The 15,011-nt window shown below is 45.7% G+C and overlaps 1 protein-coding gene across 7 annotated transcripts in view; it reads left to right on the forward strand.

Moving 5' to 3' along the window:
• ZC3H3 (zinc finger CCCH-type containing 3) overlaps nucleotides 1-15,011 on the forward strand; it is a 184,297-nt gene that overhangs the window by 6,666 nt on the left and 162,620 nt on the right. The window lies entirely within an intron of this gene.

Below are 15,011 nucleotides of genomic sequence, written 5' to 3' on the forward strand. Positions count from 1 at the left end.
TGTGATGTTGCTGTGTTTTGACAGATGAAAAGACAAGAATGGAGGCTTGCAGTTCAGGAAAGGGAAAAGCTTTTTGCGGCAGGAGAAGAAAAAGATTTTTCTCTTCATGTGTGTGTTTGAAGAGGGGTTTGGAGGGATGGAGGGGATGCTGGGAGGAGCATTTTGGATCTGGCGCTTTAGGACGCGGGCAGCGGCTCATGGGAGAGGCAGGGGCAGGGAGAATAAGATGTGCATTTGTGCAGTTGCATTGATAGTCCAGCATTCAAGCAGTTGTCTGACTTTGGGGCTGAATCTTCCTCCATTTAAGGATGTCAGCAAACCCTTTAGCATCTGGAGAGGCATGAAGGCTGCACCTCCATACACTCTGTTGGAAGTTTTCATGTAGTGCATGAAGGCAGCAGGTCTCGGTCATACTTGCGCTGTGGTTGCTCTTCTGTGATCTCCGAAACCAGAGGTGGTGGATACAGTACATGGCCAGATCCAGCTGTGGTGGTGATGTGGGGGCAACAAGGCTTTTTTTCCTTGGGTGATGGGGAATGCAGCCCTTCAACCTCCCAAGAAATGTCCACTGCCTGTTCTGGGGTGAATTTAGGACTCAGACCTCACAAACTGCGTGGTGGGGACCTTTCTCCAGTGTGGCATGTCCAGTATGAGTCATCGAATAAATCATTATGCTGTAAAGCTCCTTTTTAAAGAACTTACTGTGCTTGCTGAGAGCCTGATGTGAGCAGCTGTGCTGTGGCTCTGGAGATGCAAAGAAATTTGGGGTTGCAACAGCATTTTATGTATGAGGAAATTGAGACATTGCTGGTTACAGGGATATAAGCTGTTTGAGTGATCCAGGAACAGACCTGAGGTTATACCAGATCCTTATATGTAGCTCCGTGTTTCCACCTGGGTTTGTGCAGAGCAGCGGCATTGCTGTAGTTTGCTCAGCTGTGCGCATCGTAGAGGAGGTCACGGCACTGAAGCTGCTGCCTTGGGAAGGTTCCTAGCACCCATCGAAACTCGCTTGACTTGGCAAACATCTCCTCTTTTTAGAAGCTGTCAGTAAAAACTTGTGCCCAACCAAAGTGAAGCTTCACATAGGTTAAGAATATACAAAATGGATCAAAATCTTCTGCCCCCCTGGGAGCCTGACTGGCAGCTGCCAAAAGCCTGTGTCTTTTGAGAACGTATTCTGAATCCTAGTTCCTTAATTGAAGGTAAAGTTCCCATACTGAAAAGATTTTTCATCTTAAACTGCGTAGGGCTGAAAATACGTAGATAGAGCAGGTGGTGCTCCTGGCTTTGATTAAAGTAGAAGTTGGCAACTAAAAAAGTTTAGAGAAAGTAGAAAAAATGAAAAATAGGTCTGGAAGTGACTTTGGGAGAGCATGTAGTTCATTCCCCTGTCCAAAAGTGGGTCAAATTATCAAACCATTCCTGGTAGATGCTAGCCAAACACAGCACAGATGAAACCTGGGTTTATAAGAGTTGTGAGTTGTCTGTGTTGAAGTGACTTACGTTATTTTCCAGCTTGGATCTGTGCACTTCACAGTCTTAGCTCAGAGATGTGGAAACGAGTATCTGCTTTAATAAAACTTGGTGACCATGCCTTATGGCTCTTTTTCTTTGCAAACTGCAGTACCTGCTGTAAAAATGTGTCTTGATTTGGTTCTTAAAACGACTAAAAGCAAAAGGAAATGTCCTTCCTGCCTTTTCCTGTGTGTGTATGTGTGTGTACACATGTGAGACTACTCTTCCTCACTTCATAAATGCCACAAATCCTTCTTTTCCCTGTGCCTCGCTGCGCTAGTGGGAGCACGGACACTGATGCCTTAGATGGTGAATTAAAAATGCTTCCCCACCATAATTATGAAATGGCTTCTAAATTTCTTTCTTGCTTTCTGCAGTGGAGAGGAATTATACTCCAGTAGATGAGCCATTATTTGGACTGGAAAATGGGCTGGCGCATGCCACTGGGATCCATTCACTTGAAGCTCTGGAAGGACTCCTTAGGCTACCTTTCTCCTCCCCAGGGAGGAGGGTACAAGGTTGTTTCTGCTGTGTTTGCTGCTGCTTTGTCCAGCCTCTCTGCAGAGCTGAATTAAATACATCTTTCTGCTAGGAGGACTTTGTGCAGTTGAGATCTCTTGCTAGGTATGTTTTCTGATGACGTGGTGACTGTGAGAACTTGGCTGTGTGTCCTTTTCCTGGAGAAGTTCTCTAAGATGCGACACAACGATGAAAGTTCGACAGTTCTTGTCACCTTTTCTCTACCGCTTTCCCCTCACTGCTGGGACATCAAGTGCTAAATACTGATATCATATGGGTAGATCATTGCTGGTAATCTAACCTCTGTTGTACCATCGTCACAGGGGATCCCAAAGGACTTGATTTGCTCCTTCCCGTGCCATTGGCAGCTCTGTGCGGCAGCTGCTGAGCGATGCACGGCTGCTTTGCTTCTCCAGTTAGCAGAAAAATTCAGCGACAGTCTTGACGGCTTTGAAATTGCAAAATGAATTTTGGCAGGGTTGGTGCTGCTTGCTGAGCATCTGGCTAAGACTGAGGACTAGCAAGGTGCCTGCCCCACACGTTCCTGCTTTTTACCTTCCTCTTGGCGCAGCAGCCTTGCCTGTAGCATGGAGGTCGAGCAAATAAGTCCAGCAGACCTTGACCCTTCATGTTCACCTTCATAATTAGCCTGTGGATTTAGTTCCTTTGATTGGAATTGAGTTCATAGGTTTGAATCCCTTATACCTAAAGCTTTTCTTTTTTTTGAGAGGGTTCAATCCCAGGCAGTGTATTTGCAGCTTCATGTGTTGAACTATTCTCGTGTTCTGGGCTTCTACAGCTGTTGAATTATTGCTGGACTGTGCTAGGACTGTTGTGGGTTTTTTTTGCCCAGGGAGACATGTGTGGTCCGGTACAAAGAGATTGTTAGCTGCTGGACAGGGCAGGGACATTTTCAAGGCAGCATCCCAAAGTCTGATGAGAGAGCCTAGCCTCTGATAGGGCTTGGAGCAGCTCAGACATCACTCACATGTGGTGCCCCTAAATGTATAATTATGTTTATAGTGGTAGGTGTCTTCTGGTTTCACAGCAGTCCTATAGTGAGCTGGGAGTAAGTGAAGGCTTGTGCGTTCAATTCCTGGCTGTCAGGTTATCTGAGAGGGTTGGGAGGGTTGTTTTTACTTCTCTCTGCTTGTGCAAGGTGAGGGTATTAATCAGGCGGTGGAGTTTTAAGGCTTGCCATTTCTCGCAAGACAAGTGCGAGGGAAGTAGGTGGGGTACAGAGGTGCTACTGGGAGCCTCTGGGAGCAGAGTGGGGCACAAATGGAGCAGTGAGACTGATGTTAAATCTCTGGCTCGATGCCGAAGCAACACCCATTGTGTCTCTTGCTGGGAGCAGACCAGTGACAGTCCTGGGCCAGCCGAGCGGCTTACCTCTTATTAGTTTGTCGTCTTGAGTCTGGACACGCACAGCCCAGCTAAAAAACGATTAAAAAGCCGGATGATTCATGCCGGGCTCATGATCCCACTGGATGGATGCAGTCGCGCTGGAGCCTGGATCCGACGGGCGCTCGTGCCCGCGTGGTGAGTGAACATCCAGCATGCCTGCATTCCCAGGGAGCTGCGAGATCCCACGTCGGACACAAACTGGGTGGTTGCGTCAGGGCTGAGGATGAAGGACGGCTGGGGAGGAGCGTGCCCTACTTCACGTCCTGCAGTGTGGGTGCAAAAAGCTGGGTCAGCCCCTTCCTTACCCGCTGATGCGGGCGGCGTTGTGACGCGGCTTTGCTGTTTTCTTGTTTGCCCTGTTAAACAGGCTTTTGGGATACGTGGCAGGAGCTCTGTGGTACGCACCGAAGGCATTGGTCCTGCCTTTCGCAAGTGTGTAACGCAAAGGTCTGTCCATCTCCTGACTCTCCAATTCCCTTTTTGGACCCAATTGGACCTGTGACTTGGTGTCACATTGGTGTTTCCTCATGATCTGTATTCGGAGGTGCTTGCCGCTGTGGGAATCGCTGTGTTTTCATTTAAGGATCAGTGATCGTACCAGAGAGAAAACGGAAAGTGGCAGACTGGTAGCAGTTCTCTTGGGATTATTTGGGCTGCTCTCATGACGAGTGTTATACCTGCAGCTGTTATCAATTAACTCCAAAATACTCATCTGATTAAGTGGAACATTTAATAACCCGCAGAAGTTGAGGTATATCCTAAACTGAAGTTGCTTTGGTGGACGGGAGAGTGGCAAAGCATTTCTAATGCAGTTTGTGGTCTGTTCATCAGGTATTTTAAGGCAGGGCTTGTGCTGGGGCAGAACGCCTGCATAGGAGGAGCTTGACCAAAGCAAAGAGGAATAGAAAGTGTTCTGTTGCTCAACGGAGCCAAATTAATGTTGATAAAACAGCCTTTAGATGTTGGACTTCTTGACCATTTAGTACTTAATGTGCCGTTAATATTAAAGAGTTCCTTTTTTTTTTAATTTCTTCCCATTTAACTTCTTGGGCTCTTTTTGGAGGGAAGGGGAACTTGGAGATAATTGCTTTGCTGGGAGTTGTGATTCCACTCAGGTAACACGCCCCTGCTTTGGGCACGGTCGCGAGCCTGATGAAGCCGTTGGCCTTCCCCTTGTTTGAACTGACTTCACAACTTCTGCACGGGGCCTGCTTTATTCGGCACCTGCGTATTTCAGACTTCTGTCTGAATGTCAGGCTTCATATATACATTTGCGTATAGAAGTGGCAGATACAGGCTGTCTCGCTTGCCCCTGGTGTAGACAAGACAGTTCGGATCTGAGTCAGGGATCTGGTACGAGAGGGATAAAAGGCAACGGTTGCTTCTGTCCTTATCCAGGGAAAAGCTGGAAGACCAGCAAGGATCATCAGGCTGCTGAATATTGTCCTCAGGCCACTGGTTCCACTGTGTTGTGTAGAAATAATACAGTGTGTTTAAATACAAGCTGAAGTTAACTGCGTGATTTCTATTTTTTTTTTTAGTTCAAGCATGTATTTATTTACTTTTTACAAATGACTTGCCATAATTTGAAGTGCTCTTACAGCCTGAACTTTTAATTCCCCTGTTAACTCTGCGGGAGTCGCGCTGGGGAGGTTGCTGGGCTCTGCCCTCATACTGCAATCCCTTTTCAGATGCAAGAAGCAGGGGGAGGCTAGCTGGTAATTAAGATGTGGGTGGAGTTTCCACGGATGGCGATTCCCCCAACCATCTTTTTTTTTGGCATCTGAACCAAAGGATTTGATTTGGAGAATAAATACTGGGCTCCTGCTCTGTCATTTGCCGAGTAACTTTCCTGCCAATAACGGTATGTTGTAATTATGTTGTCTAAATGGCAAATGTCTATCCTGAATTGGCTTTCTGTTGCTTATTTGTTACAGCAAATGGCCAATATAATAAAATTGTGGTGCGTATATTGGGACAACACCGCTTCCTGCAGTTCATTTTGGCCATGTGCTGTCTGATCAGCTTGGGCAGCCTTTATCCGCTTTCTCCAAACTGGAGATGGGGTTATTCCTGAAAGTGCAGAGACGTGATCCTTTTATCACCAGTTTTAAAGGAAAATACCAACTTCTAAGTGAGGTTTGACTGATCCAGGTGCGATGGCAGAGGGATGCGCCTGCTCCTCCTGTACTACAAGTCCTGTGCCAGCAGCGTGGATGTGGGAATTCCTCCCTCTTCCCCAACAGCATTTTACTCCCAGCTCTAGCTGGTCGCTTATTTGAAGTCTTGCAGGATGAGGCCCTTTCTCAACTCTTGTTTTTGATGAAAGGTGAGTGCTTGTGGTCGTGAACCTTTAATCACCCCTGCAAAAAATCAATGCTGTTGCCCTCCTTGGCTGCCGTAGCTCTTGTGCAACGCCGCTGCGCTGGTAAGTGTTCACCCTGCTCGGGCATTCAGCACGACAGCGCTGTCGTTTCTTATTCCCCTGGCTTTTTCTCTAAGGGAAACCAGAAGTAAGTGCTTAAAATTACAATTTTTTTAAGATTTCTTTTAATGTCAAAGATGTGGCAGCTCTGTGGATGGGGAGCCGCGCCATGCCTGTTCGCTGCATGTCCGGCACGGGAGCGGCAGCTGTATGTTGCGCTCTGACAAGCAGGAGAACTGGGGATTTTGGGGAGTCTTTCGTGCCGCCCTTCCTTCCCCGCAGCCCTGCAGAGGGCACTCGTGCCCCTCGCATCTCCCCGGTCCACCTTTTTCTGGTTATTGATGGCCTAATTTCGTCTTTATGTGAAAGAAAGCAGATATCAAGTAATTTGCAGCAATAACCTGCTAATGCTGGGCCAGTATCAAAACTCCCATGTTCATTTCAAGTGGCAGATAAAACACTAATATATAATTATCCTTGCAAATTGGATTGTTTTAAATAACCAAAAGGCTATGGCCAGGAGAAAACTATCCCATTTCCCTTGAGTTACTATTGCAGTGTAATTGCTGCGTTCAATCAATTTCCTTGGCATTAGAAATTCCATCACAATCAACATTAAGCTTTATTCATTGTGATGGCTAAGAGCCGGGCCATTTCTCCTCTTTTCCTTAACTGGCAAAATTAATCAGGGAAAAGATTTTAAACATTTACCCGTGCGAAAGAGGTCAGCTCTGCCACTATATTGCTCAGCAGATAAGGGGGCTAATAAAAAGAAAATTGAATTACTAATGATCGCCAGGAACAGAGTATATAAAACCTGGCAATCGCCCGGTTCAGGAAAAAGGAGAATCAATTTTCTTCGGACAAGGTGCGCTCATTTTTTATTTTGGCGCATATTATCAGCAATTTAATTTGAAAGCGCATAAACAGGAGGAAACAGTTAGAAAATAATGAGCCTGAAGGTGTAAAATGCTGCAGGATATATGCTGTACACAATTTATTTGGCACAACAGATAATCACTTTAATTGAATTCAAAACTGCATTGTTCAGCAGCAGTGTGGGCTGCCCGCCTCGCCCGGGGGGATTATAGAATATTACAAAGATGCCGGCAAGAGGCTCCTCGGTGTCTTTTCCCCTCTGTAATGTCCCCTTCCAGGCAGGACTTCTCAGCCGTGTGCCCGGGATTGCTTAGGCACAGTCACAGCTGGCTGAAAGCAGAAGATGGAGAAAGTGAGAGGCAGATTTCTCTAGGGACCCTTGCTTGTTGTATCGCTATGTATATTTGTTTCTTAAATAATTTGGTATTTGCCGGGTTTGATGGTTTTAGTGCAAGATCATCACGTAAGCGTGCAGCGCAGAAATCGGTCATGTCGTTTTCTGCTTCAGATGAACTTATTTCGCTGTGTCCCAGCTCAAGCTCCTGAGTTAAAAGCCTAGCTACCTCCTCCTGCTTGTAGTGATCTCCTGGTCTGTGTATTAAACTAGTTTTTTAAGTGATAGCTTTTGGATTATGCCTGGGAGAGGTGGGTGGCGGGAGAGACGCTTTTGCTGCTGCAGGTCAGCACGATTGCCACGCGAGGAGCTGCGCTGCGAGGGATGTCTCTCTAGTTGTGCCGCGGAGGTTCATCCTTTAATTTCTTTTGTTCTTTGGGTTTGGAGAGTGGAGTGGACTTGTGCCGGGGTGGGAATAATACCGTTATTCAGCCCTTTGCCTGATCAGAGCCCTTTGCAGGCATTAACTAATGGAACGGTGGTTTGGTAAGGCGGCACAGGAGTGGCCACGTTACCGTCTCCGCCATACACGTGCCTTGGCAAAGGAAGCCAAATAGATGCAGAACCGCAGCAACGACCAGTCTGTGGCCGTGCAAATCCGTGGCCAGAGCAAGAGTAAATTTTGAGCCTATCCTTTGTTGCGTCCGCTACACGCACAGCTAGGAGACTAGGTTTTGTGTTTTCCCCCTTTAAAATCTTCCTTTCCTGCTTATCTTTGCCTTTCTCATGCTCCAGACTGAGATAAGACAGTGGTTCGCGTTACCAGCTTCCTGCTTGTCCTCTGTTGCCACCACCAGCACTGAAGCTGGCTTCCCTGAACATGCTGAATAGAAGGAAATCCTGTTTGTATTTGCTTCTTTCCAGAGAGAAATTCCATCAGGATTTGCAAGACCCGCTTCACCCAACCATCTGCAGAAGAGTTTCTACAACTCTTTAATTTCAGAGTGATGGTCACCTTCCAAAACATTCCCTAAACCCTAATTTCTCTTTCTGCTTGCCCAATACCGCAAGCTGTGCGGCATGAGGGTGTTGGGACGGGCAAGGGGCTCTTGCTCGGAAAAAGACTTGGCGGCAGAAGTGGAAGGAGCTGGTTTGCATTACTCGTGCCCAGGCGAGTGCAGAAAGTAAACGGGGCGTAAATGGTGAGGAGTAAGTTATGGCTGGCATCTGAATGCTCAGCTGCTGTTAATTTTATTGACACTGGTTGTTTGTATCCCTCTGGCAGCTTTGAAAATCTCAGCAATGGATTTTATACCCCCTTCTATTTTTTTTTCTTATGAAGTGAAGGCCAATCAGTAAATATTTCTAATGGGGAGATGCCTGTTGGAGCACTGTGGTTCGGGTTTGTTTTTTTTTTTTTTTAAGCTGTATCCCTTCATTTTTTTTTTTCTTTTCAGTGAATTGCAAAAGGTGTTGCTGCTATTTGTGAGGTGACATCTCAGATCACGTTACATAGGAGTTAAGCTGGTGCGACGTCTCTGTTACGTCTTATTAGAAGGAGTCAGAGGCGGCGATCCCTGCCCTCGAAGGAAGCCCTTGTACCATGCACGGCACTGCTCAGGACCCCTTGGAGTTTGTTGCGTCTTTTCTTCTCTGCTCCATCATTAGTCTCGTCTTTCTGAGCAGGTCCTTCCTAGCTTATCCGAACCCTTCGCAGGTTTGCTGCTCGAGGCCGGCAAGGCTAATGTCGTTACGCTCATACGTAGGTTTGACCTTGCCCATAAATCATTACGTTGTCAGGTCTCTCTTCTCGCTTTCGCTGGCTTGTCCTTGGGAGCCAGGGGTGGAGTGTGGCTGGCGAAGTGGCTGCTCGCTCCTTCGCAGTAATTGAGAAAAGTTCACGTACTTGGCTTTTTGCCGGCACCAGTTACGTCAGTGTTCGTAAGTAACGGTTTTGGGTTTCTGGCTTTACTTGGCATTTACAGGTGACTTGTCCCAAGCTGCAAGAGGAGCTGCAGGCAGCCAGCAGCAGGGATTCTGTTTTCAGAGCCCTCTTTTAAAAATAACAGGCTGCTTCAAGTGAGGGAAGTCAGCCTTGCTAAACGAGGAGGTGTCACCATGTAGACAGCTTTCTCCCCAGCGCTCAGCTGGAGCGCTCCAGCATTTGGATTTGGTGTCAGGTAAAATAGTGACTGCATCCAGACTGAAATGCGTCAGAGACGCGATCTGGAGGTGATAGTGTGCCTCTAGATAAAGATGAGTGCAGGGTGCTCCTTGCGCGGGTGTGAGACCCGTGGATAGACCTCTGCCAGGGGTAAAGGTTTGGACCAAGTGATGAGGGTCTGGGGAGCAGCAGGCGATAAAACCACTCTGCTCTTCACATAGAGTTGCTTTAAATTATTCTTAGTTTCTGTGTCTTTCTCCCTTTTCCTGCAGAATTCAAACTGCGTGCTCAAAATCACCTCTCAATACCTGTCTCCCCTATTTCAGAGACTCTCCTGTACCCATGTGCAGGGCCAGCTACCATTTGATTGTGAAATCCTGTTAACAGCAAGCAGCTCTTTGGAGAATAGTATATTTATAGGCTAATAGGAAAAATATTTGGCTTTGGGGATGCATGACATCCTTTTATTGGCTATGACCCTTGATATTTTCAAGTCTATGGGGGGCTTTTCTAAGAATTCAAACCTTTCAGGGATGACATGATGCAGAACAAAAATAGAAAAAAAAAAAAGGAAAAAAAAAAAAGAAAACGGAGCAGTAGGTCTTTGCACAGCGGTATGCACTTCTCGCTCGTCCTCCTGGGGCTTGCGTTGTGCCACTTCTTGACAAGTGCCTGTAACCTGTTACTCCAAGTAACACATCCTCAGATCAGGGTGGCACAGTGTAATTTCGGTCATCGGTGCTTTCTTGTTGAATGCTGGATGTCTCTCCTTGCTGTTTTTTTTACGGTGAAGCTAGTATTCATTGCTGAAAGGGCAGAGAGTTGATAAAAAGAGTCTATGTTTATAGCTTGTGCTTCTAAAGAATAGAGGCTGGACGCTGTTGTGCTGACTTCACGAATGCATAGTGTGATTTCTGTGCTGTTTGGGGTATTTTTTTTGTTCAGAGTGGTGGAAAGCCGCTTGCTTGTAATTCTGAGCAGGGTTAGTCCCTCGCTTGTCGCTTGCGTGAACGGGTTTGTCTTCGTGTGGATGCTCAGGCTGCGTACTGAAGCTTTTAAAACAGTTTTCAACCTGTCTGGCTCTCCCTGCTGCTCCAAATTGTGCTGAATTTCAGTGCTGCTGCCTCTTATCCCCTTGGTTGTCTTTCCTTGAGCTCTTGAAGTAAAAATAAGGAAAACAAAAGTGGGCATTTAAGGCACTTAAAAGAAATACAAATTCTTCTGTAACCTGAAGCTTGACAGTGAGTCTCTTTTTCCTCTTTTGTTTCCTCCTTTTGCTATTTTCTTTCACCTAATACACAAACGGACTGAAGGTATCCCCGGCACCGTCACAGTTGAAATTACTGATGTTTCCCATGCTGTGAACGGATGCCTGCGCCCATGATCGGAGTATCCGCTGCAGCGCTGTCAGGACTCCCCAAATCCCGCCCCAGCAGATGCTCGACTCCCTGTAAAACCTGGGTAGGTTTCTCTGTTCTGCTTTCTGCTTCCCGTTCTTCTCCAAGTCCCTATTTACAAGTCTTTTCCTTTTTTTTTTTTTCTTTTTTTTTAGGTTTTCTTTTGCAAATGTTTCCCATTTGATTTTCTTAGTAACAACTCACAAGCTTCATACGGCAATTCCTCTCGATTGCTGCTGAGCTGAGTTAGAAGCCGTTCGTTAGAGGTCTTGCCTGTTCACTTTGTGTGCTCTACAAAGTGATATAAATGAGTAATACCCCTCAGAATGTGTAACAGATGTGTAAGCGCACCTGGGGTAAGTGCTTTGTGGACTTGACAACATCTCACGAGTCCTACAAAACGGTGCTGTTGCAGCAGCTTTTGCGGTTTCAAGTTTCTGCGGTAGTCTAAGGGATGGGGAAACGCATTTACTTCAGTTGTCAACGGGAATTTTGCTATTGCCCCCGGGAAATTTGAGTTTGAGGAACGTTTCATCCTCCCTTATGCCTCTGTATAATCCACACGCGTGCGGTTTTTGACAGACTTCTATTTTTGGATCATGCTCGGGGTTGTTTTGAGTAGTATCGAGAAAGGGTGTTGTGCGGGTGTACCGACACGACCAGTGAACTGTGGGTCCAGATCTGTTCTCAAAACTGATCCTACGTGTTATTAGCCCTTAAGCCTGCCCTTGGGGGCTCTCCGGTGGAAAAGGGCACGAGCATACTTGGAGCCTTAGTGTGGGCTATTAACTCCTGCGTCGGTCGCGATGGCGAAGCACGTGCTGTTGCTCACTACACCGGCAAATGTCCTGGAACGTCTTGGCCTTGGGTGGGACAGAGAGTGCCTGGGAAGCGTCTGTCTGTGAGTGGGATGTGCCATGCAACTTTGGTTTTCCTTGAAAAACCTTGCCAAAACAGGTCTTGTGAGGCCCTTGCGGTAAAACAAACAAGCTGGTGTGTATTGGCACCCCATTTGTAGCCTGGGTAAAAATCAAAGGAGCTCTCCTGGGGAAAAAAAATCGGTAACTGATGAGCTTATTGAAAGGTGCAACGCTGCTGTGTTACAAATGGCTTCTGGTTGAAGGAGAGAAGCAGCCATGTTTTATGGAGAAGTAAGGGAAGGTCCAGCTCAGGAACCGTGTTGAGAAGGTCCAACGGGGCAGCCTGCCTTCACTGGAGGGGCTGTAGAGCTTTGTGTGCTACGGGATGCTCTGGTGCATCTCCTGGTAGCCTCAACTCTGAGCTTTTTGGGGTGACAAGGACACGCTTGAGTCAAAGGGCCCAGATAGAACAACTTCAAATACTGCTTTTTGAAAAAAAAAAAAAAAGAGATGAACTTTCTTCTTTTGAAGAAGAAACCAACCTCTTGTCCAAATGGTGTTTTTTCGTGTCTGGATCATGGTGATCGGGTTGATTGGTGAGCGTAATCTAGCGATGATGATTTTGAAATGGTTTCCTTGCAAGGCAGTTGTTTGCTCGGTTATTAGGAAAGCAAGGTTCTCGGTGTGGAAGTATCCGTTATCAACGAGAAAAATCAAAAGGGGATTTGATAGGGTGAAACAAGTTCATCAGAGATACCGCTCTCTCCGTGTGTGTGTGTGTCTTTTTAAAATAAGATTTACTCTACTATCTCAACATTAACTGGGACATTTTACAGTGCTCCATGTGAGCTTCCGCGATCCATCATTTCCCTGCTAGCGTGCTGTAGTGGCTGTTAGATTTTACTACGCCAAACACTGTAAAAGGGCATTAGAGCAGTTAAATCTGGAGTCTTGCTTTCATAAGGAAAAAGAAAATGCTGAATTAGGCAATGGAAAAGGCAACCACAGCGATACTTTAATCTTGCATAAATTATCAGAAGAGTCAGAGGCTAGCAATTTTATGTATTGTTATAGCTCTGCTAATTAATTATTCCAGAATAATCGATGTTTAGAAAAACGAAAGTTTGGTCCTTTTCGGTCTTAATGGACTACGGTATTTACTTTCAATATGGCAGCTGTATTTTTTTTTTTTTCTGATGTGGCAATGCTTTAATTTTACCCCCTCAACCATGGGGTTAATGCACTAGCTTTCCTAAATATGTACGGTCTAAATGATAACCAAACAGGGAAATATTACTCCACAAATCATCAGTGGATCTAACTTACAGCGTTGGCTTTGGAGCGAGATGCTTCTGACGTCCAGGGAAAGTTGAGTCTCCACCATGAATATTTGAAGGATGAGGTGCTCTAAAGAAGCAAAGGAATTATTTAAGAGGCTATAAAATGGTCTACAAATTGAGATGAACTGGTCAACACGCTGAGATGATCTGTGTAACTGGAACAAGTAAGTTGATATTTTTTTAAAATAGATGGTGAAATTGTGGCCCTGTTGAAATTGTCTGGGCTTAAACTTTTACCCTTATGCTTCATGGTATATACATTTTAAACCCTAATGTTTGCTCTGGCTCATATACTGGGGCTAGAGTAACGACGTGTCACAGGTTTGTATCTCTCTCTATGTATTTAGATAGATGTAGATATGTATAGATATATGGGGAAGTGAGCAGGGGAATTTGGTAAACTGTTATATTAACATTGCTATGTTAACATTCTGTTAATCTGACAGAATTTACGACATTTATTCAATTTCTGAGTTAGGGATCAAACTAAAGACAAATTCCACTCATGGAAAATTGAAGTATAAACCTTTCAGAAGTGGAACAGCGGGACTTGTTGTCATGTAAATAACTTCTTGACAGTTGGATTGTTTTCTTAATGTCATGGTTTATAAAGGGTAAGTAGAAAATCACAAGACAAGAAGAGGTCTCTGCCAGCTCATGAAAAATGTTTTGCCCTTTTAGCATGCTTTCTTCATGTGCTTAAAATAAAATCTCAGTGCTTTGGCATGGTGTGCTTCGTTCAGGAGGGACCCCCTTGCAGAAGGATGGTGCTGACTGTCTTGGAGCACTTCCCTGCCTCATCCTCTTATCAGAAGGAGGAGGGAGACAGCTGGGGGATGCCTGGAAAAGAAAAGTGCAGATAAGAGAGGATGATCAGGACTATTATAGTTGAGATGTAATTAAATATTTAGTATTTAATTCATGTCTGATGTTTGCCTAGTAATAGTTAAGTCAGGACACTTGCTTTGGGAAGGTATATTGAAAAAAGTAAGTACTTTGCTGTGCATTGCAATGTAGGGAGCAGTTGGGCCTGCGGCTCGTCCTGGTCCTGGTTTCTAGACTTGGCAAGTTATTATCAACTTTGTGCTTGGTTTTGAATATTCTCTTTGACAGAAGGAGATTACCTTCCTCTGAATGGTGGAATTGCACAGAGCTGCACATCAATGTGTTCATCTCCTTCTGGAGAGTTTGGATTCATTGTTTGCAAACGACTTCAGATCCCAATAAACTCAGTGCCCTGAGATGGAGCTTAGGAAACCTTTAAACACTGAAGTCCCAGTGTCCTTGGGTAGTGTGCACCTGACCCAATGTCCTGGGAGGCAACTGGTTCAGTAGTGGCTTTGCTAAAAAGGGCCTGGGGCTGCGTTGGACGCTAAGCTGGAAGCATCCAAAGTGTCCTCTCAGTACAAATAGAGCAAACCGGATTGGGCTTTATTAAGAGGAATATGTCCAGCAGATTCAGAGATGGTATTAATGCTCTTTGTGGCACTGGCGGGGCTGTACTGGTATACAGTGTCTGGTTTGGGGCATCCCAGTTCAAGAAGGATGCGAAGAGATGGTCCAGTGGCAGAGCATCTTGGGATGACCTTGGATGTGCGACCTAAAGTAAGAGGTTGAAGGCGCTGGGGTCGTCTTGAGAGGTGGTGGGGTCTCTGCCCCTGGAGGTATTTCAGATCTGGGTAGATGAAGCTGTGGCTGCCCTGATTCGGTGTTGATGGGTGATGCTTGTGCTTTAAGCAGAGGGTTGAGCTGGAGACCTCCAGAGATCCCACCAATGTTTCTGTGATTCTAAGAAAGTAACTTATGTTATCTGCTACAGTGCTGAAGTTTTCACTTTAAGCACCGAAATCCCTATGCAGCTTACTAGGTTTTACAGCGTTTGTGACCGACGTGTCAACCCAGCTGATAAAACCATCCAATTCCTGTCTAGCTGTGAAGAGGTTATCATCAACAGGACTGGTGCAGAACTGCCACTGTGTACTCGCTTCGCAGTCATGTCTGCAAGGACTTTGGAAACTACAAAAGTGCCAGAGATGCTGTGCCAAAGCCCTTTTATTAATCTTTCCTGAAAAGAATGAAAGTAGTCATAAGATTCTCAGCATTAGGAGTTGATTCTGGAGCACCATCATAAAAAAAGGAAATTGCTTTTGCAAGTGATGATGGTACCA

This window comes from Calonectris borealis, chromosome 2 (assembly GCF_964195595.1).
Source record: "Calonectris borealis chromosome 2, bCalBor7.hap1.2, whole genome shotgun sequence".
Taxonomy (NCBI): domain Eukaryota; kingdom Metazoa; phylum Chordata; class Aves; order Procellariiformes; family Procellariidae; genus Calonectris; species Calonectris borealis.